This window comes from Equus przewalskii, chromosome 29 (genome assembly GCF_037783145.1).
Source record: "Equus przewalskii isolate Varuska chromosome 29, EquPr2, whole genome shotgun sequence".
Classification (NCBI taxonomy): domain Eukaryota; kingdom Metazoa; phylum Chordata; class Mammalia; order Perissodactyla; family Equidae; genus Equus; species Equus przewalskii.
This window is the reverse complement of record NC_091859.1, coordinates 24,377,409-24,404,964: the sequence shown is the minus strand read 5'-3', so window position 1 is coordinate 24,404,964 and position 27,556 is coordinate 24,377,409. Positions and strand designations below refer to the sequence as shown.

Sequence of the window (27,556 nt, the reverse complement as noted above, 5' to 3'; positions counted from 1 at the left end):
TTTTTGCATTTTGAAGTGAGTCCAGGTAAGTCAGGGTGTTTTTGGGGTTTTTTTTGTGAGGAAGATTAGCCCTGAGCTAACATCTGCTGCTGATCCTCCTCTTTTTTGCTGAGGAAGACTGGCCCTGAGCTAACATCCGTGCCCATCTTCCTCCACTTTATATATGGGACACCTGCCACAGCATGGCTCGCCAAGTGGTACTGTGTCCGCATCCAGGATCCGAACCGGTGAACCCTGGGTCACCAAAGTGAACGTGTGCACTTAACCGCTGCGCCACCGGGCCGGCCCCAGTTAGAGGGTTTTTGATGTGAACTTTCTTAACTTCATGGCAAGAGCCCTCCTGGGAGAGGTGCTGCCTTGGTGAAGACACTTTTAATAGTGAAAAACCTTCTAGGTCAGATACAAAGCTTTGGGTCCTTCAGAACTTCATAGCAGATTTGGTAGCAAATGTATTTTAATATACTTTCCCGCGTGGTATCTGTTTTCAGGTTATCAAAGTGTACTCATCTACTTTGTATATTTTATATCTTTATGGTATTTTCAGATATGTTAATTTATTTATTTGCATTGTAAACTAGTGAACAAAGCAAGCAAATTTTATAGATAAGGAAATTGGAGTTAAGTGTCATTTAAGATCACTACATGGTGGGGCCTTTGCTTGAACATGAGTGTTTGACTATTATCATATTTGCTTACTTTTACTTAACCACTACCTCTAAGAAAGAATGCAGGGTAGTTACATGAAAGTGAGGGAGGGAGGAAAGTTACAAGCAGGTGGTCAACATATTCAGTGCTGCAAAGGAATTATAAGAGAAGTTCTGAAGAGAGGCTGTTTTTGATTTGACAATCCAATTGGTACTTATTTTTGAAAAGTGAGTTTTAGAAGTGATGTGATAAAACCAGATTTCTGGAAGTTAACAGTGAGACACTGGGAAATGGGAAATAAAGGAATGAGAGTGGAGAATATAGATTACCCTTTCAAGAAGATTAGAAGAAGAGATATGATGGTAACATGAGAAGAAAGGGGAGATATGCCTAGTTTATTTTAGGGTAAGATTAGATCAAGTTTAGAGGTTGGAGGAATTTGCTGGTGGAGACCAAGGGATTGAAGACAAATAATAAGTAGAGAGAACAGAATGGGTAGAAGTTAAGACTGAGCTAGTCTAGGAAAACACAGACTTTGCTTCCCTCAGAGAAAAGAGAGACAAGAGCATGGTTATGAATATAGAGAAATTCTCTAATATGTATTTCCTAATGGAGTCAATTTCTGAGTAAGAGATAAAAGATCATTGGCTGAAAAGAAGAGCTAGATCTTGAGAAGGGTTAAATTAAAATTCAGAAAAATCATTTTAGATAATAAGCTATGGAATTTTATAGAATTTTTATAGAAGTGACCAAATAGGTTTTGAACAGCATTGAGGCTAGGGTGTTGTATGAATCATAAGCATGCAGAAGGAAGATTTTTAGGATGAGGTAACAGCAAAATAATGAAAATGGTTAAAATTTACTTAGCATATACTATATGCCAGATGCTGTTCTAAGTACTCTGTACACATATTTTTCATATAATTCTTACAATGCAGTAAGATAAAAATATCATTATCCCCATTTTAAAGATGAGGACACTGAGGCACTGAAATATTAGGTAATTTCCCAAGGCTACATGTTAATAAGGAATGGATCTGAGACTTGAACTTGGATTGTCCAACTTGTGCTCTTAAACAGCATGTCATACTGCTGCATTATGTTAGGAGATGAAGTGGAGTAGAAATTGTGAACCAAGTATTGAAACCTTCAAGAAATGTGGAGATATGACTTGAAGTCCACGTATGATAGCAATAAAATCAGAAAAAGAGTGTTATAGGATAGCATGATCTTCAGATGAGCAGCAGATTTTGGAGGAAGGCAGAACTGTGATCCCAAACTGTGGGAGGTGGTAAGAATGAAAAATCTTCCATAGGAGAAATACTGAAGGAAATAGTGGGGAAATCAGGGGGAAAGCTCAGTTAACATAGGAAAATGGAGGGCATATATGTATGAAAATGTAAACGAGCTTTAATTAAGGCACAGGTAGGAGTGTGTCAGGGGTGGTGGGGGCAGGAATGAAAGAGTCGAAGAAGACAGGGATTTATTCATTAAACAATTAACAACTAATTGAGTTCCTCCATGTGCCACATACTGTGCTACATGCTAAGGATACAGGAATGAAAAAGACATGGACACAAGTAAGAAGACTGATTAGGCTCAGAGGAACTCTCTTGCTGAAAACAAATAATCATGCTAGATAAAAATACAGGAAAGAAAAACTTCTTAAAAGCATCAAAAAGGTGATAGGAAAATTATATAAGTTGAATAACATTTAAATTAGGAACTTCTTTTTATTATTAGGTTACTAAGAAGTAATCAAGCAAAAACACTGGTGAGGGTGGGAAGCCAATGGAACACTAAAGCCACTTTTGAACCTGCTGTTGAACTTTGATGTTCAGGGCCTCTGTAGGTTTGTTTACAGAAAATAAATCTCTGTGCCTGTCCAACATACAGACTGCAATAGTAAGTCTTTCCTCCACAGAGCTGGGACTCCAAGGGCTACATTGCCACAGTAATCAGAAACAATCCTGCCCCATAACCCCTACCACAAAGAGACTTCAAGGAAAGGTGATTTGTTGTGAGCAGAACAAGGGGGGAAATTCCTGAGGAGCTGTTACCACAAACTGGTCCTCACACAGATTTGCACCCAAAATTTGTATCACCTAGATGGTCCCCAAAACTGTAATCCATGAATTTAGTTTAAAGTAATACCCTCAGGCATCAAGCAGAAGTAAATGTAATCACTCTAGAGAGAAATGTGCTCTCTTCCTAGGCCCCAAATAATTCCTATACATACTTTTTTCAATTGAAATTAGTGGTTTACAATAATTAAGCCTACAAGGATTCCCCAAATAGAAAATAACAGAAACAAGAAAGAACAGATCCACAAATATTGGAATTATCAGATGCTGACTATAATATGACAATGTTATTATAAATAAAAAATAAATTTGAAGGTATTTTGAAGAATAGAAACTGTAAAAAATGACCTAGCATATTTGGGAGGAAAAAGCAAATTAGATTAGATTCAGCTCAAGAGAGATTTTAGTGAGCTGGAAATTAGGTCAGAAGAAGTTTTTCAGAATGTTGCATAGAGAGACAAAGAGATGAAAAATATAAAAGAGACACTAAGAGACTAGGAGGATACCCTGAGAAATTCTCACTTGTCTAATCACAGTTCCAGAAGGAAAGGAGAAAGAGGGAATGGGGCAAAAGTAATATATTTGATTTTCCAAAAGGCACAGACATGCCCTTGCACTCATATGGAGGCAGAGAAGTGAACAGTTAATTTCAACAGAGTATAATAAGTGCTAAGATAATGTTACACAAGGAGTGCTTTTGGATCAGGAAAGAGGAATATTTAACCCCACCTGGGAGTTTCAGGGCAACTTCATAAAAGAGATGATGTCTGTATCAGTTATTTATTGCTATTTAACAAGATGCCCCAAAACATACTGACTTAGAGTAGTATCAGTCATCTGTTTTGCTCACAAATCTGCAAGTTTGCCCAGGTTCATTTGACAGCGACAGCTTGTCTGTGTCACATGAGCTGGGGTTGCTCAACTAGGGGACAGAGGACCCACGTTCAGGGTGGCTCACTCACATGGCTGGCAAGTTGGTGTTGGCTGAGAGCTTGGCTGAGGCTGTAGGCTAGGGATCGTTTTTCCTCTCCATGGACTGCTTGGGTTTCCTAATGACATACTGGCTGGATTCTGAGAGTGAGCATCCCAAAAGAAATACGTGGAAGCTGTATCATTTTATTCTCTAGCCTTAGAAGTCACAGATAATCACTTCTACTATAGTCCTAAGTCCTCTCAGATTCAAAGGAAGGGAACATGGACCCCGTTTCTTGACGGAAGGGGTGTCAAAGTCATTTTGTAATATAGGATGGGAAATATTTTTGCTGTCATTTTTGGGAAATGCAATCTGCCATGCTCTGCCCTCTGGGCACAATAATTTATACCCTTTTCATATGCAAATTACCCTAGTTTCTTCCTTCAGGATCCCCAAACATCAGTCCATTACCACATGAGCTGCAAGTCTAGCTTCAGATGTGCAAGAGGCTTGCTGGTGAAGTTCTTATCATGCAGGTCCTTGATTACCTTTGCTCTTGGCAATGATGATCTGTGAACTAAAGAGACAAGTTGTTGGTTTCCTCTCCCACACACCCAACATATAATGGTGGAGCAGGCACACGAAAACCACAATTGACATTTCCATTCTAATACTGGGAAAACAGGTCACACAGCAATCATGTCTGTGGCAATTCTGAATCTAATCAGGCCCTGTTCTTTGACTGAGGCTTGGTTCTATGGTGTAGGAATTGTTCTCTGTGGCTCTTGGTTCCACCCTCTAGTCATTCTTTCTTCATAAAAAGTAGCCTATGCTTACAGCTGAGTATCTTTTTCACCTGCTTTCTGCCTGTAAAAGACCTCTTTTCATTTGGTGCAATCTCTGTTCCTTCCAGTCCAAGCTGATATAATTTCTTTTAAAACTTTGTAGACTTTTTGTGTTCCAATTTACATTCCATTCCGTTAGACAAAAGTTTATATTCCATATAAGCTTTTCTTTACCTTGGGCTTCTGTTGAGACTTCAGTAAGACAGTGTCTTTAAGATTCTTAGAAACCCTATTGTTAACAGGGAGGATCTCTGAGACACACCCTTAAAAATCTTTAGAGGATCTTTTGTCTGGCTTAAAGGTTATGAGGCACCACCTGAGATCTTTCTTAGGCCTTAACAAGTGATCTTGTAGTCCCACTCAGATTTGATCATTGACCTTCTTGATTTAAGAATTGTTTGCAATTTGGAGCAGCTGGAAATAAGAAACCAGTTTCTTATTTTTTTTTGTTTTTTTAACGCAGAAATTCCTAGTTCCTTTTTATTTAGCAGACTTTCTTTAGTTCTTCTCTTTCTGTTTGCATTTTCTCATACACAGCTAGGTTGCATTTTAAGTATTCTGCATGGAAATCTTAACTAGAGCATAGAGTCCATTTGGTTCATTTTCTGTTTTCCATCTTACTGCAGATGTCAACGTGGCCACACTTTCCACTACTACATAACAAATGACTCCTTGCTTTTGGCTTCCAATTACATTTGCTTTCCTTTAAGCCTTCACCAACAGCTTTCTCATAGCTCTTTGGTCTCCCACGAATCCTCTCCTTGCCCCTTCAAGCTTTCACAATCACTCTCTTTGAGGCCCTTCCAGCTTCTGCCTGCTGTCCAGTCACAAAGTTAATACCACATGTTATAGATTTTTGTTATGACAGCACTCCATTTTCAAGTATCAAAATCTGTTCTGGATATTGATTGTTGCATAAAAAACCACCTCAATACTCAGTGAGCTAAAACAGCAACAATCATTTATTTTTCTAATACATCCACAGTGTGAGAAGGGCTCAGCAAGGACAGCTTCTTTCTGCCCCAAGTGATATCAACTGGGGCAGAATGACTTGGGGCTGGAGGATTCATTCTTGGCAATGATCCTTACTCATATGGCTAGCATGGCCTACTTAGACTTCCTCATGGTAAGTGATGGCTCTAGGAGCAAGCATCCTAGGAGAACGAGGCAGACGCTGTATTACTTTTTATGATTTAGCCTTAGAAGTCAACATCCCTTTCATTGTAGTCAAGAGCCTATATTCAAGTAGAGGGAATTTAATCCCCCCATCTCCTTTATGGAAAAGTGTTAGTAAAATCACATTATAAGAAGATACTCTTGAAGCCACTTTTGGAAAATGCAAACTTCTGCAATGCTTGAGTTGCTTGTTATTGTTATTGTTTCTTAAGTGGATTTGTCATGTATGGCTATTATTGTGTTGAGGTACTTTCCTTCTATACTCATTTTATTCAGAATTTTTATCATAATTGGATGCTCAATCTTGTCAAATGCTTTCTCTGCATCTATTGAGATGATCATGTGATTTTTATTCTTCATTTTGTTAATGTGGTATATCATATTGATTGATTTGTGGATTTTGAACCATACTTGCATCCCTGGAATAAATGCTACCTGATTGTAGTGTATGGTTTTGTTTTTGTTTTTGGTGAGGAAGATTGGCCTTGAGCTAACATCTATTGCCAATCTTCCTCTTTTTGCTTAAGGAAGATTGTCGCTGAGCTAACACCTGTGCCAGTTGTTCTCTATTTTGTATGTGGGATGCCAACACAGCATGGCTTGATAAGCGATATGTAGGTTTGCACCTGGAATCTGAACTGGCGAACCCCAGGCCGCTGAAGCATAGTGCACTAACTTAACCACTACACCACCAGGCCAGCCCGTGGTGTATGATGCATTTAATGTATTGTTGTATTTGATTTGCTAATATTTTATTGAGAATTTTCACATCTATGTTCTTCAGTGATATTGTCCTACAATTTTCCTTTTTTGTGTTGTCGTTGTCTGGTTTTGGATTAGAGTAATGTTGGCCTCATAAAATGAATTAGGAAGTGTCCCATCCTCTTCAATTTTTGGAAGAGTTTGAGAAGGATAGATATTAAATCTTCTTTGAATGTTTGGTAGAAGCCATCTAGCCATGGACTTTTGTTTTTTGGGAGGTTTTTTAATTACTGTTTCAATCTCTTGCTAGTGATTGATCCATTCATATTCTCTGTTTCTTCTTGATTCAGTTTTGGAGATTGTATAATTCTAAGAATTTATCCATTTTTTCCAGGTTATCCAATTTGTTGCTGTATAGCTTTTCATACTATCCTTTGATAATCCTTTGTATTTCTGTGGTATCCATTGTACTTTCTCCTCTTTTGTTTTTGATTTTATTTATTTGAGCCTTCTCTCTTTTATTCTTAGTGAGTCTAGCTAAGGATTTGTCAATTTTGTTTGTATTTCCAAAGAACCAGCTCTTAATTTCACTGATATTTTCTATTGTCTTTTTAGTCTCTATTTATTTCATGTATTTCCACTTTGATTTTTATTATTTCCTCCTTTCTACTGATTTGGAGCTTTGTTTTTTCTTCTTTATCTAGTTCCTTTAGATGTAATGTTGGATTGGTTGAGATTTTCTTTTTGTTTCTTGAGGTAGGACTTTTAGTAGGGCTTTTATGTACTGCTATAAACTTCCCTCTTTGTACCGCTTTTGCTGTATGCCATTGATTTTGCTGTGTCGTATTTTCATTTTTATTTGTCTGCAGGTATTTTTCGATTTCTCCTTTGATTTCTTAGTTGACCCAATAGTTGTTCAATAGCATTTTGTTTACTCTCCAAATATTTGTGACTTTTCCAGGTTTATTCTTGTAGTTGATTTCTACTTTCATATTGTTGTGGTCAGAAAAGATGATTGATGTTATGTCAATCTTCTTAAATTTATTGAGACTGGTTTTGTGGCCTAATATATGATCTATCCTGCAGAATGTTCCATGTTCTTTCAAAAAGAATGAGTACTGTACAGTTTTTGGATGAAGTTTTCTGTATAGATCCAGCCCATCTGGTCTAATGTGTCATTTCAGGCTAATGTTTCCTTATTGATCTTCTGTCTGGATGAATTATTCATTGATGTAAGTGGGGCATTAAAGTCTCCTACTATTATTGTGTTATTGTCAATTTCTCCTTTTATATCTGTTAATATTTGCTTTATGTATTTAGGTGCTCCTATGTTGGGTGCATAGGTATTTATAAGTATTACATCCTCTTGTTGGATTGATCTTTTTATTATTATGTAATGCCCTTCTTTGTCTCTTGTTACAGTCCTTGTTTCAAAGTCTATTTTGTCTGAGATAAGTACTACTACCCCAGCTTTCTTTTTGTTTCCATTTGCATGGGGTATCTTTTTCCATCCTTTCACATTCAGTTTGTCTTTGTCTTTAGATCTGAGGTAAGTCTTCTGTAGGCAATATACATATGGATCTCGTCTTTTTATTCATTCAGCCACGGTATGGCTTTTTATTAGAGCATTTAGTCTATTTACATTTAAAGTAACTGTTATGGGTATGTACCTATTGCCATTTTGTTCATTGCTTTCATAGTTCTCTTATTCCTTTCTTTTTCTCTTGCTCTCTTCCATTGTGGTTTGATAACTTTCTTTAGTGTTATGTTTGGGTTCTTTTCTCTTTATTTTTTGTGTATTTATTTCAGATTTTTGGTTTGTGGTTACCATGAGGTTCATATATAATAACCTATGTAAACAGCAATCTTTATTAAGTTGGTGGTCTCTTAAGTTCAACCCCATACCAAAAGCCCTTCACTTTTACTTCCCCCTCCCTACGTTTTGTGTTTGACATCATATTTTACCTCTTTTAATTTTGTTTATCACTTAACTTCTTATCTCAGGTATAGATGATTTCAGTACTTTTGTTTTCGACTTCCATACTACTTTATAGGTGGTTGATCCACTACCTTTACTATATATTTGCCTTTGCCAGGGATATTTTTTCTTTCATAATTTGCTTATTCCTATTTGTAGCCTGTTCTTTTCCACTTAAAGAAGTCCCTTTAACATGTCTCATAAGGCTGGGTTAGTGGTGATAAACTCCTTAGTTTTTGCTCCTCTGGAAAGCACTTTATCTCTAGTTCCATTCTGAATGATATAATCTTTCTGGGTAGAATATTCTTGGTTGTAGGTTTTTTTCCTTTCATCACGTCACTCCCTTCTAGCCTATACGGTTTCTGCTGAGAAGTCAGCTGATAGCCTTGTGGGGTTTCCTTTGTATGCAATGTGTTGCTTTTCTCTTACAGCTTTTAGGATTCTCTCTTTATCATTAATGCTTGAAACTTTAATTATAGTGTGTCTTGATGTGGGCCTCTTTGGATTCATCTTATTTGGTACTTTCTGTACTTCCTGTACCTAGGTGTCTGTTTTCTTCCCCAGGTTACGGAAGTTTTCAGCTATGATTTCTTCAAATAAGTTCTCTGCCCTTTTGTCTCTCTCTTCTCCTTCTGGGACACCTATAATGTTAGTATGCTTAATGTTGTCCCAGAGGTCCCTTAGACTATCCTCATTCTTTTTTATTTTTTCAGTTCAGCTTGGGTGATATCCTCTACTCCATTATCCTGATTGCTGATCCATTCTTCTGTGTCATCTACTGTGCTGTTGATGCCCTCTAGTGAATTTTTTGTTTCCATTATTGTATTCTTCAGCTCTAATTGGTTCTTTTTTATATTTTCTAATTCTTTGTTGAAATTCTCAATGTGTTCATCTTTTCTTCTCCCCAGTTCAGTGACCATCCTTATAACCATTGGTTTGTGCTCTTTATCAGGTAGATTGTTTATCTCTGTTTTGTTTAGTTCTTTTTCTGAGGAGTTGTCCTGTTCTTTTATTTGGAACGTACTCCTTTGTCTCTTCATTTTACTTACTTCTCTGTGCTTATTTCTATGTGTTAGGTAGATCAGTTAGATCAGCTATATCTCTCCATCTTGGAAATGTGACCTTATGTAGGAGATATCTTATGGGTCCCAGCAGCATGCTCCTCTTTCATCATCCATTCCAAATGCTCCAGGGGTGTCCCCTCTGTGGGCTGCATGTGCCCTTCTGTTATGGTGGGGCTGCTACTGCTGCAGGTGCACAGGTATGCTGGGCTGGCCCTGAGTCCGGCTAGTGTGAGACCCAGCCATGTATGGCTGCTATCAGCACTGTTACGGGGTGGGGCAAGCCCCCAGCATGGCTGACTGTGAGGTCTGGTAGCACACAACTACCGTGAGTTTGCTGGTGAGTGACTTAGGCCCCCAGTGTGACTGGCTGCTAGGCCTGGGGATACACAACTACTATAGGCCCTCAGTGTGGCTGGTTGCATGGCCTAGGGGTGCTTGGCTGCCTTGGATATACTGGTGGGCAGGGAAGGCCCCTGTGGAGCCTGACTGCATGGTGCTAGCTATTGCTAGCTTGCTCTTGGCTGGGGCAAGCCCCTGGCATGGGCTGGCTATGTGGCCCAGGGGTGTGCAGCTTCCTCAGGTGTGCTGATGGAAGGGTCAGGTCCTGAGTGTGGCAGGATGCACATTGGTGTGCTGGGAAGATCCCTCTTGAGGCTGGCTGTGCAGTGTGTTGGTGCTGCTAGCTCACTTCTAGGCATGGCAGGCTCCCAGCACACTGGCTGTGGGGCAACGTGTGACACTTTCAGAGGTGTTGTTGGGCAGGGCAGATCCCCTGTGTGGCTGTTTGTGAGGCCCTTTGGTGCAAGTCTACTGCAGGCTCACTGGCAGACAGGCCTGTCCCTTCAGTGGGCTGCCTGTGATGCCTGGCTGTGCTCATTTGCCTTGGGTGCTCTAGTGGGCAGGGCAGGCCCCTGTACTAACCAGTTAGATGAAGGATTCCAGTGGTGCCTGCCAGTATCTATGTCAACATGGCTGAACTAGGTCACAATAATGGCTGCCAGTGTCTCTGTCTCTGGGAAGATGGGTCCACCCCTCCTGCCTCTCCTGGATGTGCTCCAAGCTTAGTAAGTGAATCTGTTTTACCAATGGGCTATGCACTTTTCTGTCTGTGGTTTTGTGCTGGTTTCCTGGTCAAGTGAGTCTACGTGTGGGCCCATTAAGAGTAGGTTTTTCTTTCCCTAAAGTTCCATAGTTTTCCTGGGTGTATTTCCTGTTGGTTTTCAAAACCAGGTGTTTTGCGCTCTTGTCTCTCTTGTGCTGGATCTAAGGGCCAGGTGCCTAATGTGGAGCTCAAAGCCCGTGCTCCTCTGGGAGAAGCTCTGTACCTGTGAGATCACCCTGGCTGTGAAGTGCCACAGCTAGGGTGTGGATTTTTCCTCAACAGGACTGTATCTCTGTCTTTTCCACCCCTGTCTATGTTGTCTCTTATTGTGGAGGTTCTTTTCATCCATTCTCCAGATTTCTCCCAGAGGAAATTGTTCCCCAGGTAGTTGTAGGTTTGTTGTCTTTGTAGCAGGAGGCGAACTTAGGATCCTCCGATACTTCCATCTTCCAGACTCCCCGATTGGTTGTCTTTGCAGTTTGAGCTGTGATTGTGAATTTTAGGGGTGAGGGAGTCCAGAATTAAAATGGAAGAATTTTTCTTTTTAATGATAGGAATAAAGATGAACACAAGTCACCGCAGTTTCTGTTCCAATTCTAGATGAAAGCTTATTTGGAACCCCACAGAATTTCTCTCTGGAAGTACCATAGCAGGAAGAAGAGAGGATCAACATAACTGCCTTCTCGCTGGATGAAGAAACAGTTTGCATCATTTTCCCCTGTTGATTCCATTAACCCACAGCTTAGATTTTGCATGGATCCAACTACTTCCAAGTCTCCCACTGTGGTATGCCTAGTCCCTCATGACCTGTACTTAGCTTTACCTTTTTCCTTCAGGGCCAGCTAACTAAGCTGATGAACTCAGGGAAGTTACTGACCTCTGTTGGAGTTACTGATGTTTTTCCTTTGTTACTAAGCCCTTTATTGACTAAAAGTAGGACTTCCAGATGTGGAGCCTCGTCTTGATGCACATGAGTCTTTTAGAGGCCCTCAAATTGAGCTGGGTGGGTAGCTTCCCTTCAATTCCTCATCTGCTCAATAAATATTTATTGAGTACCTCTGTTGATCTAGGCATTGTGCTAAATGTTGTAGAAGAAACAGAGGGAAAGGTATAATTTATGATATTTAGGGGCAGAGGAAGGTCTTAAAATTAAGGGTAATAAGTGCAGTGAGAGAGGTGAGCATAAGGTGTTCCATGAGGGTAGAAGGGAAAGGAGGGAGTGAAAACTTACTGGAGGAGGTGCTGCCTGATCTGAGCCTCAAAGAAGGAAGAGTTAGATGGATGAATGGGAGGTGTATAGCTCTCAAGGCCAGGGGACAGTGTGTGCAGAGATCCACAGGTGTGGAAGAACATAGTGCATTCAGAGACTATGCCCAACTTAGCATGGTTAGAGCATAGAATATTGCTAGGCTAAAATCCATAAAAGAATGAGAAGTGACATCCAGAAGTTTCAATTTCACCCGACAGCAGAAGTGAACCACTCAGACTTTAAGCAGAGAAATGGCGTGATAGGTTTTTGTTTTAGAATCATCTGTCTAGCAACATTGTACAGAATAGCTTGGACAGAGATGAGGCTAGAGGAGGAAGATTAATTAGGAGATCAATGTGCAATCTGAGCAAGAAATGGTAGTGGCCAGGACAAATGCAATGCCTGCAAAGAGGGAAAGAGGGAACAAAGGTGAGAGGTATATAGGACTGAAGCTCATCCCTTCTCCTCTTGGAGATTCTGACATCTGGGAAATAAGTAGCCAAGGGAACTAAATAATTATATCTTAGGAAATGTATTCTATAGTTTTTGGTTAACTGTGTTGGATAACATGTCTAAGATTTACAGACGAAATGGGGATTTCTACACATGCAGGAACTGCATTCTGAAGCTTTCCTGTGGAGAGAGAGAGAGGAGCAAAAGAGAGAGAGCTGATGAAGGGATGACTGGGTCTTTAGAGGGACTGTTATGGGTTGTATTGTGTCCCCTCTCCCAAAAAATATACGTTTGCATCCTGACCCCTAGTACCTCAGAATGTGACCTTATTTGGAGAATTTGGAGATAGGGTCTTTCCAGATAATCAAGTTAAAGTCTTTAGGTAGGCCCTAATCCAACATGACTGGTGGATTATAAAAAGAGGGAAATTTGAATACAGAGATAGACACACAAATAGGGAAGATGATATTGAGAGACACAAGGAGAAGATGGCCATCTAGAAGCCAAGGAGAGAGACCTGGAACTGATCCTTCTTGCACAGCCCTCAGGGGGAACCAATCCTGCCAACACCTTTATTTCAGACTTCTAGCCTCCAGAGCTGTGAGACATAAATTTCTGTTGTTTAAAACATCCAGTTAGTAGTACTTTTGTTGCAGCAGCCCTAGGAAATGAATACAGGGACTATAACTGGATATACAAACTTAATATATAAAGGGGAGGGGTGAATGAGGATGCCTGAATTTATGAGGACAGACCCTGTCTGGACTGCTTATCTTAGAGATTAAGCAGTTTGAAGATCTTGGTTGTGACTGGCCCTGTCATTCATGGATATAGAGTATGCATTTTCTCAGAAAATCAGTTAAGTATGCTGTTAGTTCCCTTTCTGTGGTTTCCTCTATTTATTAACTAGAAGAGCTAGTACAAAATATATCCTTTCCTGACCACAAGAAAAATTTCATGATATCCACTGGTTTAATTTAAATATAAAAGCAACTTATTAGGAAATATATATTTAAGAAGATTTTACAATTTAACTAGAAAATGAGGGATATTCTTTCTAAGGAGAATCTTACTAATGCCTCAATGACTACAAATTTCAGGTGGAATAAAGAATGATATTGCTTTAGTAGTAGGTTCATTAAGTAAAGCTCAATAGAAATCTAGTCCTTGCTTGGTAAATTTACTGTCTAGGACTCATGTTTATGCAGCCAATATTGAATCATATTTGTTTTCCTTATTGCATCAAGCAAAGCACCTTACATAATCATAGTGATGACTCAATTGCATAAATAAATGAATAACTAAATGAGTGAATGAATGAATGAATATTATCTTTAGAAGAAAATGGCTGTAATGAGAGAAAAAGCCCCTATGAAATAGTCAGATGCCATCAAAGATAATGTTTTCTTATTTGCCTTTCATTTATTTTAACCTTTACAGGGGAATTTTTCCATTTTATGGTAACTAGGCAACCTGTTATTTTGAATCACTTAGAACAAGCTTTGCACACCATGAATGCTCAATAAATCCATTTTGATTAATGAGCAATTTACAACACCACCAGTGAAAACGGTTTCCAATCCTGTTGGAAGAGAATAGATGATCTCTGGTAAAAAGGACGCCATCAATAGTTCCATGCGAGGATAGTGTGGCTCTTGCTTACCTCTATTCAATTTGCTAATGTGTTTACTGGACTGTGGTCAACCTGAAATGAAAATGTTATGTGATGAATAATCCTCCACACCCCCCTACATCTTCCCCAATATCCTGAACTAGGTAGTAGGATGGGGGTGATTCTGTAACTTATTTATACCAAAATATTTTTTGAAATGGTGAAGCTTTCTTAATTCTAATGCCAAAATTTTGAAATTAAAAGAATTCAGACTGGACTAGGACTAATGTTTATCTCTGCTGTGTAAGTAGGTAGTGTCAACATGATTTCTGTGAGTATGTTTAAACTCATTTAAGAGAGTAAACTATTTTTAAGCCCCTTGGAAGCATTCTTTTACATACAAATACTGGGCTTCCTGATAAGAACCATTTTTATCAAAGAGCAATTATTTGTTTGGCATTTGCTCTGTGCTCAGTGCTGTCTTAGTCATTTATTAAAGCAGATCTCTACATGGTAAATTTGTAACCCAGTGTTAGTTTATAGAGAGCAATGAGAAAAAAACTAGGGCAGCAGTACCTGCAGTGAAATCCTAGTAAACTAACTACTCTTTCATCCATATGGATGCTTTACCAATTTGAAAATATAATGATCTCAGTTTGCTCAAATTGATGGAAATTGGGTATATTTGGCAAACAACATCATAAACAAAAACAAAATTATACTCTTTCCCTCAAATCAGTTTTACTTGTGCTATATATGAATAACATGAATTGTAGAATATTACACTTTTTAAAACTACAATGAACTAGTATTAAAGTGATGATATGAGGGATATAGATGTCATTTATGGTATCCTATGGAACAGAGTTCCTTCTACAGTGTCAGAATATGTATAATAAGGAGATTTGCTGTTAGTGCCACTGAGTTGATTCCAACTCCTAGCAACCCTTGTACAGCAGAGCAGAGCCCTGCCCCGTCTTTTTGTGCCATCATCTCACCTTCTGGTGCTCTACCAGACAATGCTCTGCTGCTATTCATAGGGTTTTCATGGCCAATTTTTTGGAAGCAGGTGGCCAGGTCCTTCTTCCTAGTCTGTCTTAATCTGGAAGCTTCACTGAAACCTGTCCACCATGGGTGACCCTGCTGGTATTTGAAATACCTAGTGACATAGCTTCAAGCATCATAACAACAAACAGCTGCTACAATGTGACAACCAACAAATGGGTGGTTCCCTGACTGGAGAAATGCACCCAGGCCTCAGTGGTGAGAGCATTGAATCTTAACCAACAGACCACAAGGTAATAACGAGGTAAACATTTATTAATTCATAAATTCACGCTCACCAAATTCAAGCAGGCCCTCTACACTGTGTCACATTCCTCTCTTTCTCTACTCTACTCCAACCTCTGGTACTTTTTCCTACCTTACCTCTCACTCTCAGCAAATGGCCTCATATTTTAATTAATAAAGAAAATTGAACACATCAGATGGAACTTTGTTAACATCCTCCACCAAATCTACAAATACAACTGCCCCTGCACCTTTCTCTGGTCTGTCCCTCCTGTTAAAATAGAAGGATTTTCCTCTAAGTTCCATCCTCTATGCTCCATTCCTCTCATTTCCTTTGATCCTTTCATTCATTCCTTTTCTGTCTTGTGTTTTTAATTATCCTCCTCCACTGGATCATGCACATTAACGTTTAAATCTTAAGTCTTTCTTATCTGAAAAACAATAACAAACAACAAAAACAACTAGCAATGAAAACAACAAATAAACAACTGAGAAGTTCCCAAGTTCCCTGATCCCACTTGACTCCTCAGCTACTATTCTCTCTATGCCCTTCACATTCCTAATATGTTCATTTTCTTCCTTCTCTTTCATCTCTCAGCCTGCCTTAGTCATATTTCTATCCTTCACTGCTCTGTTGAAATGTGCTTTCTAAAGGTACCAATGACCTTGATGTCAGAAAATCCAGAGAACATTTCTCAATTCTCATTTTTCTTAACCTCTCAGCAGCATTCCACAGGTTAGTGACACTTCCATCTTGACACCTTTTCTTTCCTTTGCTCTCCAAGGAAAATTTTCATCTTATGCTGTTCCCTCTCTATTTTGACGGTTGACATTTTTCTGCACGACTCTGAAAGTTGTGAGTTCCTCAAGGCTCAGACAAAGTCCTCTCTTTTCTTTTTACTTTTTCTCTTCCTGAGTGATCTCATCCATAGTACAGCTTCTGTTACAATCAACGTGTTGAAGATGCCCAAATATTTATCTCCAGTCTAGACCACTTCTCTCAACTCCAGGCTCATCCTTCCATCCATCCATCCATCCATCTACTGAATATCTCCACCTGGATGTCTCAAAAACACTTTGACCCTAACATATCTAAAATTAAACTCCTAACTCTGCCCCCAAACTTTTTTTCATGTTCCTTATTGCAATAAATGACTTAATCATTCACCTGATTGCAGAAACCTGGGTGTCATTCTTTCGATCTCTCTCTCCATTAACTCACATGTTCAATCAATCATTAGGTCTTGTGGTTTTCCACTGGAATAGGTAGTAGGATGAGGGTCATTCTATAACTTACTATTTATCCCTAATTATTCCTCAAATCTATCTGTTTCTCTTAATCTCCACCATCACCAACCACTTTTCTGGATTATTTTAATAATACAATATTATTTGCTTTGTTTGCCTTCCTTGAATTTATTATTCATCTTGCAGCCAAAGAAATCTTCAAAATCACAGATCTGATTGCATCACTTCTCTGATTAAAACCTTTTAGTGACTTGTCATTGCTCTTAGAAAAATGACCCAAATCCCTAATAAGGTTTAGAAGACTCTGAATGATGTGCTTTCTTTTCATCTTTCACCAGTTTCCATCTTCCCACACTGGCCCTCTTTAGTTCCTTTTAGTTCTTTAATAGGGGCAAGCTCCTTCCTACCTGTGGGCCTTCACATGCCTGAACAAATGTATGCTCCTACTGTCCCCTTTGTGGGCACCAAACACACTCACGCCTCAGACTAAGTATATGCATGATTCTGTTTTCTACTCTTCTAATTAGCATCTTCTAATTTTCCTTTCCTTTATAACCCTTGCTTTGATTGAAATTATATAGTTATTTTTGGATTATTTATTTTAATATCTGTTTCAGTTGTTTGTCTTACAGAGTTCAAAATCTTGTCTGCCAGTTTACTATTGTAACCATAGTGTCTAGCAAAGCCATTGCCACATAAGAGACACTCAATAAATATTATTGAAAAAATAATAGTACCTAATGTTATTTGAATACTTGTTTTATGCATATTAGCTTATTTAATCTTAAACTATTTATGAAGTAGCTAGTGTTATCATTCCCATTTTACAGATAAGGGAAACAAGTCACAGAAAAGTTTAGAGATTGCTAGAAAATGGCAGTTCTGGAATTTGAATATAGGATATTTGGCTCTAGAGACCATATTCTTAACCACATGCATTATTCACTAGTTAGTTGTTTAATTACTTAAACATGCAATTTTGAAATTCTTTTGAACTTGACGGGATAGATCCTGATTTTTTTCTTTCAAACCCATCGAAAGAGTTGGAAACTTGTTCAATGGTTTGTGATAAATCGACACTGTGCCCATGTGTGGAGTGGTACTGGGGGATGTTCTAATCAATCTAAAATAAGCGGATGAATTGGAGACAACCCAAAAGTCAAAACAAGTGAATGTTTAAGTAATAATGATACATTGAAAGGATAGAACCATCCATAATCATTAAAATAATGTTTTCAAATAATATCTAACTATTTAAATTTTCATAATGGTTGCCCTTCAAGAAATATCTATTGAATGAATGAATGTATATTTACCATTTGATACAAATTTAGTTGAAAACTAATATTATGTATGTATGGATGGATGGAAAAAAAGGACCAGAAAGGTGTCATATTAACAGTCCTATCTCTGGGTTCTAGGATTACATGTGATTTTTACTTTCTTTTTCATACTTTTTGGTATTGCTCAAATTTTCTACAGTTAACCATATTGCTTTTACAATTAGAACATGATTAAAAATAACTGAGTCAGCTAGAAGGTTAAAATAGATCATGTCAAAACAATTCACATCTACCTAATTAATGTTATATTGTAGATGATTTCCCTCTTTGAAGAAAGAAAGTTGAATAGACTGAGAGATATTGTCTGTAAAACACTGAAACTTCTCCTGCAATAGCCCTTCATCTATTAAAGATACAGGTTTTAACTTATGTTTTTGCTCATAATTCAGAATATTTTAATTTAGATTATGTTGTTTGGTATACCGGTTGAATACTTGACAAGAGTTATTCTCAATGCTCCTAAAAGAGGAAATTATTATTATAGCTCATGGGAATTTACAGTTGTGTAATTTCAATCCATTCTAATAATTAAGCTGTTATTTCATGGGCTCTATTAATTTTGTTCTGTTTAGCAGCTGTTACATACAGCATTAAATTGGAAATAACATTATACTGAAAGTATAATCTTAAAGAAATCTTGCATAATGTTTGTAGTCTCATATTTAGCACCTTCCCCCCCCCCCCCCCCACTGTCTAGACATGTCAGATACATCTACTGGAAAGCTCACTAATTCATTTTCTATTCTTTTTCGTAGACGCTGTGTTATAAATGCACTATTATACTAAGACTATTAGTTCTCTCTTTAGGTACTCCTACACTCTTAATTAAGTAACATTAGCAAAATTAACTGATAGCTAACTATAGTCACACTATACATTTTAAAAGTAGCAATTTTACATTAATATATTTTATTCACGATTTTATCCAATATATTACATTGTACATTTATATTATAACACATAAATTCAAGAAATTCATCATAGATTGTTTTTCTGTTGGTCTCTCAGGCAATTTACAAACAATGGAAAAGAAAAAATACCTTATTCTTAGGTATTATTTTTGAGTATTAACAGACTAAGTTTAAATAGTTTAGAAAAATAGAGAATTAAAAGTCATTTTATTTAATCTCAGCCAAGAATTCATGCACAAAATATTGCCAGATCTATCATTTTATCATATTTATCATCATATCTCCTATTGCAATTGAGGAAACTAAATTAGAATAGATGAATAGTTTGTTGAAAGAAATGAAAATTCAGAAGCAAATCTGGCATTGAGAACTCACTGTGACTCTCAGCATAGTATTCGTTACCTCTTCCCCAGTGCTCCATCATACTGTTTAGAACTGTCTTTTCATAGGATCATTCATTCATTCATTCCTTCATTAATTGGTTCCATAACTGTTTATTGAGGACTTAGTATTTTCCAGGTCCTGTAGGTGTATGAGGCAGAAAATAAAGAAGATATATTGGAAAGTAATAGGAGAGGTTTTGTCTACAATACATTGCAAAGTAAAATCATAAAGCATTGTAGATACTTGGAGTCAAGAGGATTCAAACAGACCATTATTGCATCCAGAATTTGTATTTTACTGCCAAACTTGGCCATGTTCACTCTCTGTGGGAGGTCCTATTCTGCTCTTTATGCACAGAACTCAGAGAAAGAAATTGCAGGTGCCATTTAATCACATAGGTATTTCTGTGCTTTTAATTTCTATAGAAACATTCAATTCATTAGCAAATAGTCATCTAGTGTTCTCTGTGTCTCTCACCTGTGAATAGAGGAAATGAAAAGAAAATAATGGAAAGCTAAAATTTGTGCCATGAACAAGTCAAAAGCAGTGAACCAGTTAGCATTCCTTTCCCTAGAAAATTTAAAAGTAAGCAGTCATTAAGTCACACTCAAGTATGAGGATCCTAGATCATCATTTCAACTGAAGCATACTTTGATTACTCTAACCAAGTGTAGAAAAGAATAATTTGTCTAAATTCTGAGACATAGCAACACAGGAATCTTTCTGAACCCATGAGCTCATTTTAATATCTTTTAATTAATTGTTTCCCTTAGGAAATCCTGTTGGGTTCATATCTCTATGTTTCTATGAACATAGAGATATTTTCTTTCTTTTTTTAGCACCGCTAGAATTTATAATTTTCTCATTTTATATTTTATCCATCATCGATTTGATGCATTGGAAAATAGGGGGAGGGTTGCTTTAAAATAAGCCTGACACACCCTGCCAAGTTGATAGGTCATGCTATAATTCTATAATCAGAAGAATATATAATTGATTTAATACATTAATTGATAGAGAATAGAAACAAAATAGAAAGTGGAACCTAAACGGCAGTCCAGCTGGTGACTGGACCCAGAAATGGGCAGGATCTGTAGGGAGACTGCATCCTTCAGGGTAATGGAGTCTAAAGGAGCTTCACTCAAAGTGGGAGCCAGAAGTCAGGCCTGCTGAAAAAGTGCAGCTGGGAGTGTTAAATTTCCAGATGATAAAGACAAGGAAGGTGGAGGTTTGTGTTCAGAGAGTAACTAAAGTGGGCTAAAGAACTACAGAAACAAAGATACTTAAAGATGTTTGATTTTTTTTGTTAAAAACATTTCTAGTAACAATTTTTAAAGGAACACCTAAATATTAGAAACATAATTTATAGCTTTCAAAACAGTAATGAGGGTGCTGCCCAGTGGCACAGCAAAGTTTGCACGTTCTACTTCGGGGGCCCAGGGTTCTGTGGTTTGGATCCCGGGTGCGGACCTACACACTGCTTGTCAAGCCATGCTGTGGCAGGCGTCCCACATATAAAATAGAGGAAGATGGGCACGGATGTGAGCTCAGGGCCAGTCTTCCTCAGCAAAAAGGATTGGCAGCAGATGTTAGCTCAGACCTAATCTTCCTCAAAAAGTAATGGAAAATAAAAGAATAAAGGAATCTTTATTAATTAAAATGTCCCTAAATTTAGGAAAAAAGTGAAGCCAAAAGTAACCATGGCAAACCAAACACACACAATAGCAGATAATTAGTGAAAGACAAAGATGATCATATTGGATGTAATTTTTAAAAATCTTGCTGTATGGTTTTTACAGGAGTCAAACCTAAATCAAAATGACTCAATGGGGCTAAAAAACAAAACATCAAGCAAAACCAGCCCAAAGAAAGGCATTGAAGCAATATCATCAGTCAAAATATAATTGAAAGTCAAAAATATTAAAAGAAATAAAGAAGGATACCATATAATAATAAAAGGATAAAGCACAATATCAAGAAGTAATAAACGTCATAAATTTTAAAACTCATTTCTCACATATAACTTTGCCTTGAAATTAAAAGCCAAAACTGATAGGACTTTGAGAAAAACTGAAATCCATAATTTGTATAAGATTTTAATATACCATACTGCATTCTGAATATTGATAACTGAAGAAACATATGAATATAGAATATTGAATAACACAATTAGCAAGCTTGATTTAATAGACACAATAAACAACACAATAGAACTCTGTAGCCATCAATAGAGAATACATGTATTCCTTTCATACATATATAGAGCATTTAGAAAAACTGACTGCTTACTAGGTCACTGAGGCAGTCTCCACATATCAGAGAATCAAGCCCCAATTTCAGATTACAATGTAATGAAATTATGAATCAGCAATAAAATATATAAATCATACTGTATTTGATAAAGTTTTTTTCTGTATTGGATGGCTTACAAATTATAAAAGAAATATATGCTTGTGGTACTGAATAAAAACCTATGATACAATACATAATTTAATAAAAGCAGTGCTAATTATTTCCCCCATTTTGCCTGACCGAATTGTCCCCACTTCCTAACCCACCTTCATTTAAACAACTCAGTATATATACCTTAACTGTCTCCTTACACATACAAACATGGAAAAGCATATATATGTATATACATACGGGGTTTGTTCCTTTTTACCAAAATAAAATCATACCGTACCCATTAGTTTGCAACTTGATTTTTTCTTTCATTGTAACCATTCATAGAAATTGCAGTTGTCTGCAAGCAAAGACTGTCCTCTTTCTGTGAATTAGCTGTAGGAACCGGTAGGTCCTCTCCCTGCAGTCACACAGTTTGAGAGGGCCAGCATGCATGAGCTCTGGTGGACCAAGGAAGGCCTGGGGCTTTCCTAAAATGATCAGGGCTTCCCCATTCCTCTCACTGCTCCTTTTCCACCTTGCACACACTTAATGACTGGATCAGTAAAGAAAAGAAGAGACACTGGAATACAGTATGTCACGAATTTCATGATGATGGCAATTATAATTTGCCATGGCAGAACAACCTGAAATAGCTGTTTGTTGTCTAAAAAATTTTTTTAAAGATAATCAAGTGGAAAATAATGAGGTACAGTCAGCAATTACATAGTAAATTTGATAAGAAGTTTGCTCTCAACAGTCACAAAAAGAATCAGTGAAAATTATTTGCTTAAAAATCAGAATTTAATGTTCACTAAAACATTTTAAAACAATTTTTGGCAGGACCCAAGCTTGTAATTTAAAATTATGCAATATCCTTCTGACTTTTCTATTAATAATACTGAATCAGGGAACTTACTTAACTTGGGCAGATATAGTTTTGAATCTGAAATTATTTAATGTCAAAGTCAAATCAATTCTTCTAAAAGTAGTGAAACAATTTTGTCAATATAGATGCAAATATTAAAGGAAAATTGATTTTTTGGCACCCAATTCAGTTACTTGAAAACTTTTAAGTATGTTTGGAATAACTTGGTCATATGAATCTACTTTTTCATCTGTAATTTTACAAAATCTAAGTACAGATCATGTATTTCCAATGAAAGTTTTCTGTCTCAATTGACATATGCTGGAAGTGTAAATTACATTTCAGATTATGAAGATTTAGTACACAAAAAGAAATGTAAAGTATTTTATTAGTAATCGAAAGGATAATATTTTGGATAAATTGGGTTAAGTAAATATATTATTAAAATTAATTTTATCTATTTTAAAAACCTTTACAAATGTTACTAGAAAATTTAAAATTACATACTTGGCTCAAATTATATTTCTATTGGATAATGCTGCTGTAGAGAAAATAAAATAATTCAGTCTTTTCTCATGTGGTTTATCAAAATTAGGTATTTATATTATTTTCTAGAAAAATTTCTTTCAGCTTCACAATCTGTTACTGGTACTGTCATGCTAATTTTTAGGATTGTTGTCAAATTTGATAAAACCCCTCTTTCATTTCTAAGCTGTAAGTTTTGGAAGAATTTTCCACACATTAACTTCTGTACTTTTCAAATCTTTCTCTCCAACTACACAAATATTTCTGGTACACAAATATTTCTAGAGCACACTCATATCACAATATGACTCATATTGCAATGGTGCTTTAGACCTTGCAGTCCCATACCAGGTGAGCTGGCGCCGGAGGTGGTAGAAGTATTCCTAGAAGCCGTTCTTACATCTGGACTGTTCGTGGAATGACTTCGAACCTTGTAAAGATCCCACTAAACCCAAATTAAATGTATCCCAAACTCATCTGCTCCTTAGCCAGATCCCAAAAATGTCTGCAGTAATACTACCCAAAACGCAGAGAAGTATGGAAGCAGAGAAATTGAAGTTGAAAGAGACAGAGATCTTAACTTATTGCAATTAAAATATCGTACTTTTACAAATTTACAAAAACGTTTCCAGGGCCCCCCACAACCTTGGAACTGGCCCATAAAAGTGCTGAATCCTGAAGTTTAAGCTTTAATATTTGCCTCTAGGTGTAAACCTTTTCTTCTATAAAAATGGAACCATATATATTTTCCTGCATATTGCTTTTCTCACTCAACACTATTTCAAAGAATTTCCTTCGTCAGTTTATATCAATATTCATTCAATTCATTCTTTTAAATGCTGCATAATATATGATGGTATTATGTATCAAGATTTATTCCACGTCTATTGTCAGGATTCATTTCATTTTGAATTATTTTTCCACTATTAACAAAACAGCAACAAACATCATCATGCACTTCTCTTAAGTGGAGGTGCTTTTATTTCTGAGATAAATTTCAATGTGGGTCAAATGTAAGTATCATACATCCTAGTTACCTGGGAATATTCTCTTCTGTGCTTGTTGACCTGGCATAATTGTTACTAGCACTCCCTTTCACTCTCAAAAATGTCCCAGTTTGGAAGAATGTTGTGTGCATACCCTAGTGAAAGGATATGTATATTTTAATGTCAATAATAGTAGCTAATATCGTTGGGCACTTTTATGTGCCAGACATAGCTTCAAACACTTTGCGTGTATTATCTCATTGAGTTTCCACAAACATGCTATTCTTCTTTCTTTTTTTTTTTAAAAAAATCGACACCTGAGCTAACAACTGTTGCCAATTTTTTTTTCTTTCTGCTTTTTCTCCCCAAATCCCCCCAGCATATAGTTGTATATTTTAGTTATGGGTCCTTCTAGTTGTAGTACGTGGGACACCGCCTCAACATGGCCTGATGCTTGGTGCCATGTCTGTGCCCGGGATCCGAACCGGCGAAACCCTGGGCCTCCATAGCGGAGTGCTCCAACTTAACCACTTGGCCACCGGGCTGGTCCCTATTATTACTTTACAGATAAGGAAACCGAAACACAGAGAAATTAAACTTATCCAAAGTCACATTGCTAGTAAGTGTGGAGTGATGATTTAAACCCTCAGAGCCTGGCTCCAGAGTGGGATAAAAAACCAAGCCCCAGGACTGAAGGGGTTCCCAGGATGTAGGACTTCTATTTTAAAGCTGAGAAAGAACCTAGCAAACCAATGTAAGCTGGTCATGCTATCCAGAGGTACTGACATTAATGCTCTTGCTTTCCAAAATGGCTGTATCTGTTTTTGTTGCCAACAGTAGTGTGAGAGTAACTTTTCCGTGCACAACTGTGATATAAGTCTCTAAGATAACTCCCAATTATTCAACCTCCTGGTATTTATGCCCTCATGTAATCCCTTCCCTTTGTGTGTGAACTGGACCTAGTAACTTGCTTCTAATGGATAGAATGTGGCAAAAATAATGGATGTCACGCCGAGATCAGGTTACAAAAAGCTCTGGCTTCCATCTTGCTAGCTCTCTGTTGCTCTCTGGCTTACTCATTCTGATGGAAACCACAGTCCATCTTGTGAGCTGCTCTGTGGAGAGGCCCACATGCCAAGGAACCGAGGGAAGCCTCTAGTCAACAGCCAGTAGGAAGCTAAGATCCTCAGTCCAACAGTTCTGTGAGAATCCAGTGCTGCCAACAGCCATGTGAGTGAAGCCAACTGTTTCCAGTCAAACCTCAGATGAGACCACAGACCCAGCTGACACCTTAATTGTAGCCATCTCTGTTTTTACTGGGGGATAATTCTTTCTGTATATATTTAGTTAACAACTGATATACTTGATTTTATTGTCATTTTACATTTCTTATTTATTTTAGTTTATTTTTTCTCTTTTATTTTTAAATTTTTTTATTGAAGTATAATTGACACAATATTATGCTAGTTTCAGGTATACAATGTAGTGATTTGATATTTTTATACATTATGAAATGATCACCATACAACGTTATTACAGTATTACTGACTATATTCCCTATGCTTTATATTACATCTCCATGACTTATTTTATAACTGAAAGTTTTACCTCTTGATCCTCTTCACCTATTTCTGTGGTTTCATTGAGTTGCTAGTAATTTTCCCCCTTTATTTGTTCAGGATTTTTACTATTATTTATTATAATAATAATGTTTACCTTCCTTTCTACAATCTCATAACCAAATATATATTTCTCTAGCCTCAGATGAAAACAAGAAGTATATGTTTCTCTAGCATCAGATGAAAACGAGATACAAATGTTTACCCCACTAAAGCAGTCTCCTTCCTCACTGATAGTTCTCTTGCCCTGTGTATTAGTTAGGATTTAAATTTGATGGCTATAACAGATATCATAAATAAACATGGCTTAAACAAGGTAGGATATTATTTATCTTTCATGTAGCAGTCTAGACATAAAGAGTCCAGGGGTTGTATGGTGGCTCCATAAGCTCAAGGACCCAGGCTTCTACATTGTTCCTCTGCCAGCCTTAGGTTAGCATTCTCATTCACACCTTACCCTTACCACATCACATTCCAGCTAGAGGGAAGAGGAATTAGGAAAAGGGAAAACCATACCTTGTTCCTTTAAGGGCATAATCTGGAAGTTGCACCCATCCTTTCTGCTTAGCTGGAACTTGGTCACATGACCAATGATTCCTGCAGAGGAAGCTAAGAATTCCAGGTAGACTTGGGTCTAGCTGACTGAGGATTCAGTTACGATGGAATAAGGGAAGAACAGATATTGGGAGACAGCTAACAGCCTTTGGCGTTCCCCTATAATGTGGAACTTCTACAATAATTAAAATATTGTAGAAATAATGCGTCTACTTCTTCTGTCTTTCCTGGAAAAACCCAACTTCTGGAACTTTAATAGAATATCTAATATAGCATTTCTCATCTATTTCAGATTGTTTATTTAGAATACTTATATTAATTATTTAATCATTATCAGAGAGTCTATCGGATAGGTTTATAGTTAAATAGTTATAGTTGGATATAGATATAGTTTCATTTTTCATCATCATTTTTTCCTTTTATACGTCACCTATCTTAAGTCTCTGTTCTGTCCAGAATTCTTTCTTAAGTATTTTCCTCAGATGGTAATCCATTATCTTCTAGTTTTCAGGGTTGCAGATGAAAAGTTTAATACCAATGTCTTTGTCCTTTTGAAATAATGTATACTTCCCTCTGGAAGCTAGTATAATAAACTTTTTATCCTTGACAGAGATTTTTCTAGTATATGACTATATATGTGAATCTTTTTTTGTTAATCTTGCCTGAAACTTCTACATGCAGACTAAGGATTTTATTCACTAAGAGAATTTTTAATTGTACTTTTTAAATTATTGCTCTGTCTCCATCTGTTCCTTTTTCAGTTTCTGGAATTCCTGTTATTTGCATAATAGGTCTCCTGGATCTCCATATTCATAAATTGTATCATTTCTTTTGCTCTGTAGTTTGATATATTTCTTCTACTTCGTGTTCTAGGGCACTAATTCAATTTTCAACAATAAACCCTCCATACTTCTAGTCATCTGAATTTTTTTTGATTGGTTACCTTTTTTCCCATAGTCTTTTTTTATATGCTGTACTTTAATATTTTAAAGCTCTTATATTATTATTTGTGTTAAAAAATCTTATCTGTCTCTACTAGCAGCTCTATTGTGTTAGAGATTCATTCTCAATTTTTTTTGTTCTGATTGCTGGGCCTTGTTAGGCATTTGTTTGTTTTGTGCTGTTTGTTTGTTGGTCTACTCCTCAGGGCTTAGGTTTAGTTGCTTCAGTGCCTTTACAAATGGCAGTCTCTAGAGTAGTTAAACATTTAGAATTCTCTGACTCTTAGGATCAGCAGTATAGCAATAGGCAGATTGATTACCTGTTAAGGCACCAAGAGAAAGCCTATGTAAACTTTCTCAGCATTTTAGGCAAAGACAATTTAGAACACCTGTTCAGCAAGTCCTTGGTTCCTTGGGGTCATGGAGAATGTGCACACTTCCACATACACCAAGTAGGCCAATGCCAACATTTCCCTTGGGGTACCACATTCTCTGCTGGATAAGTTCTCCCTGGGATTATGGCACTCTGTGCCTTGTCCATGGGCATTCCTATACTAGTTCTAAGACTCTCAGCTATCCCAGAGGGCAAGCAGTCCTGTAACAGCTTTCTTGTTCTTCCCTCCAGACACCATTAGCCAGTTGGCTCCAGGAGCTGCATGGCTTGGACTAACTAGGTGGGTT

The 27,556-nt window shown here is 37.2% G+C and overlaps 1 protein-coding gene across 41 annotated transcripts in view; it reads left to right on the top strand.

The window, feature by feature from the left end:
• The window catches only part of ANKS1B (ankyrin repeat and sterile alpha motif domain containing 1B), a 1,029,975-nt gene that overhangs the window by 363,868 nt on the left and 638,551 nt on the right, over window positions 1-27,556 (top strand). The window lies entirely within an intron of this gene.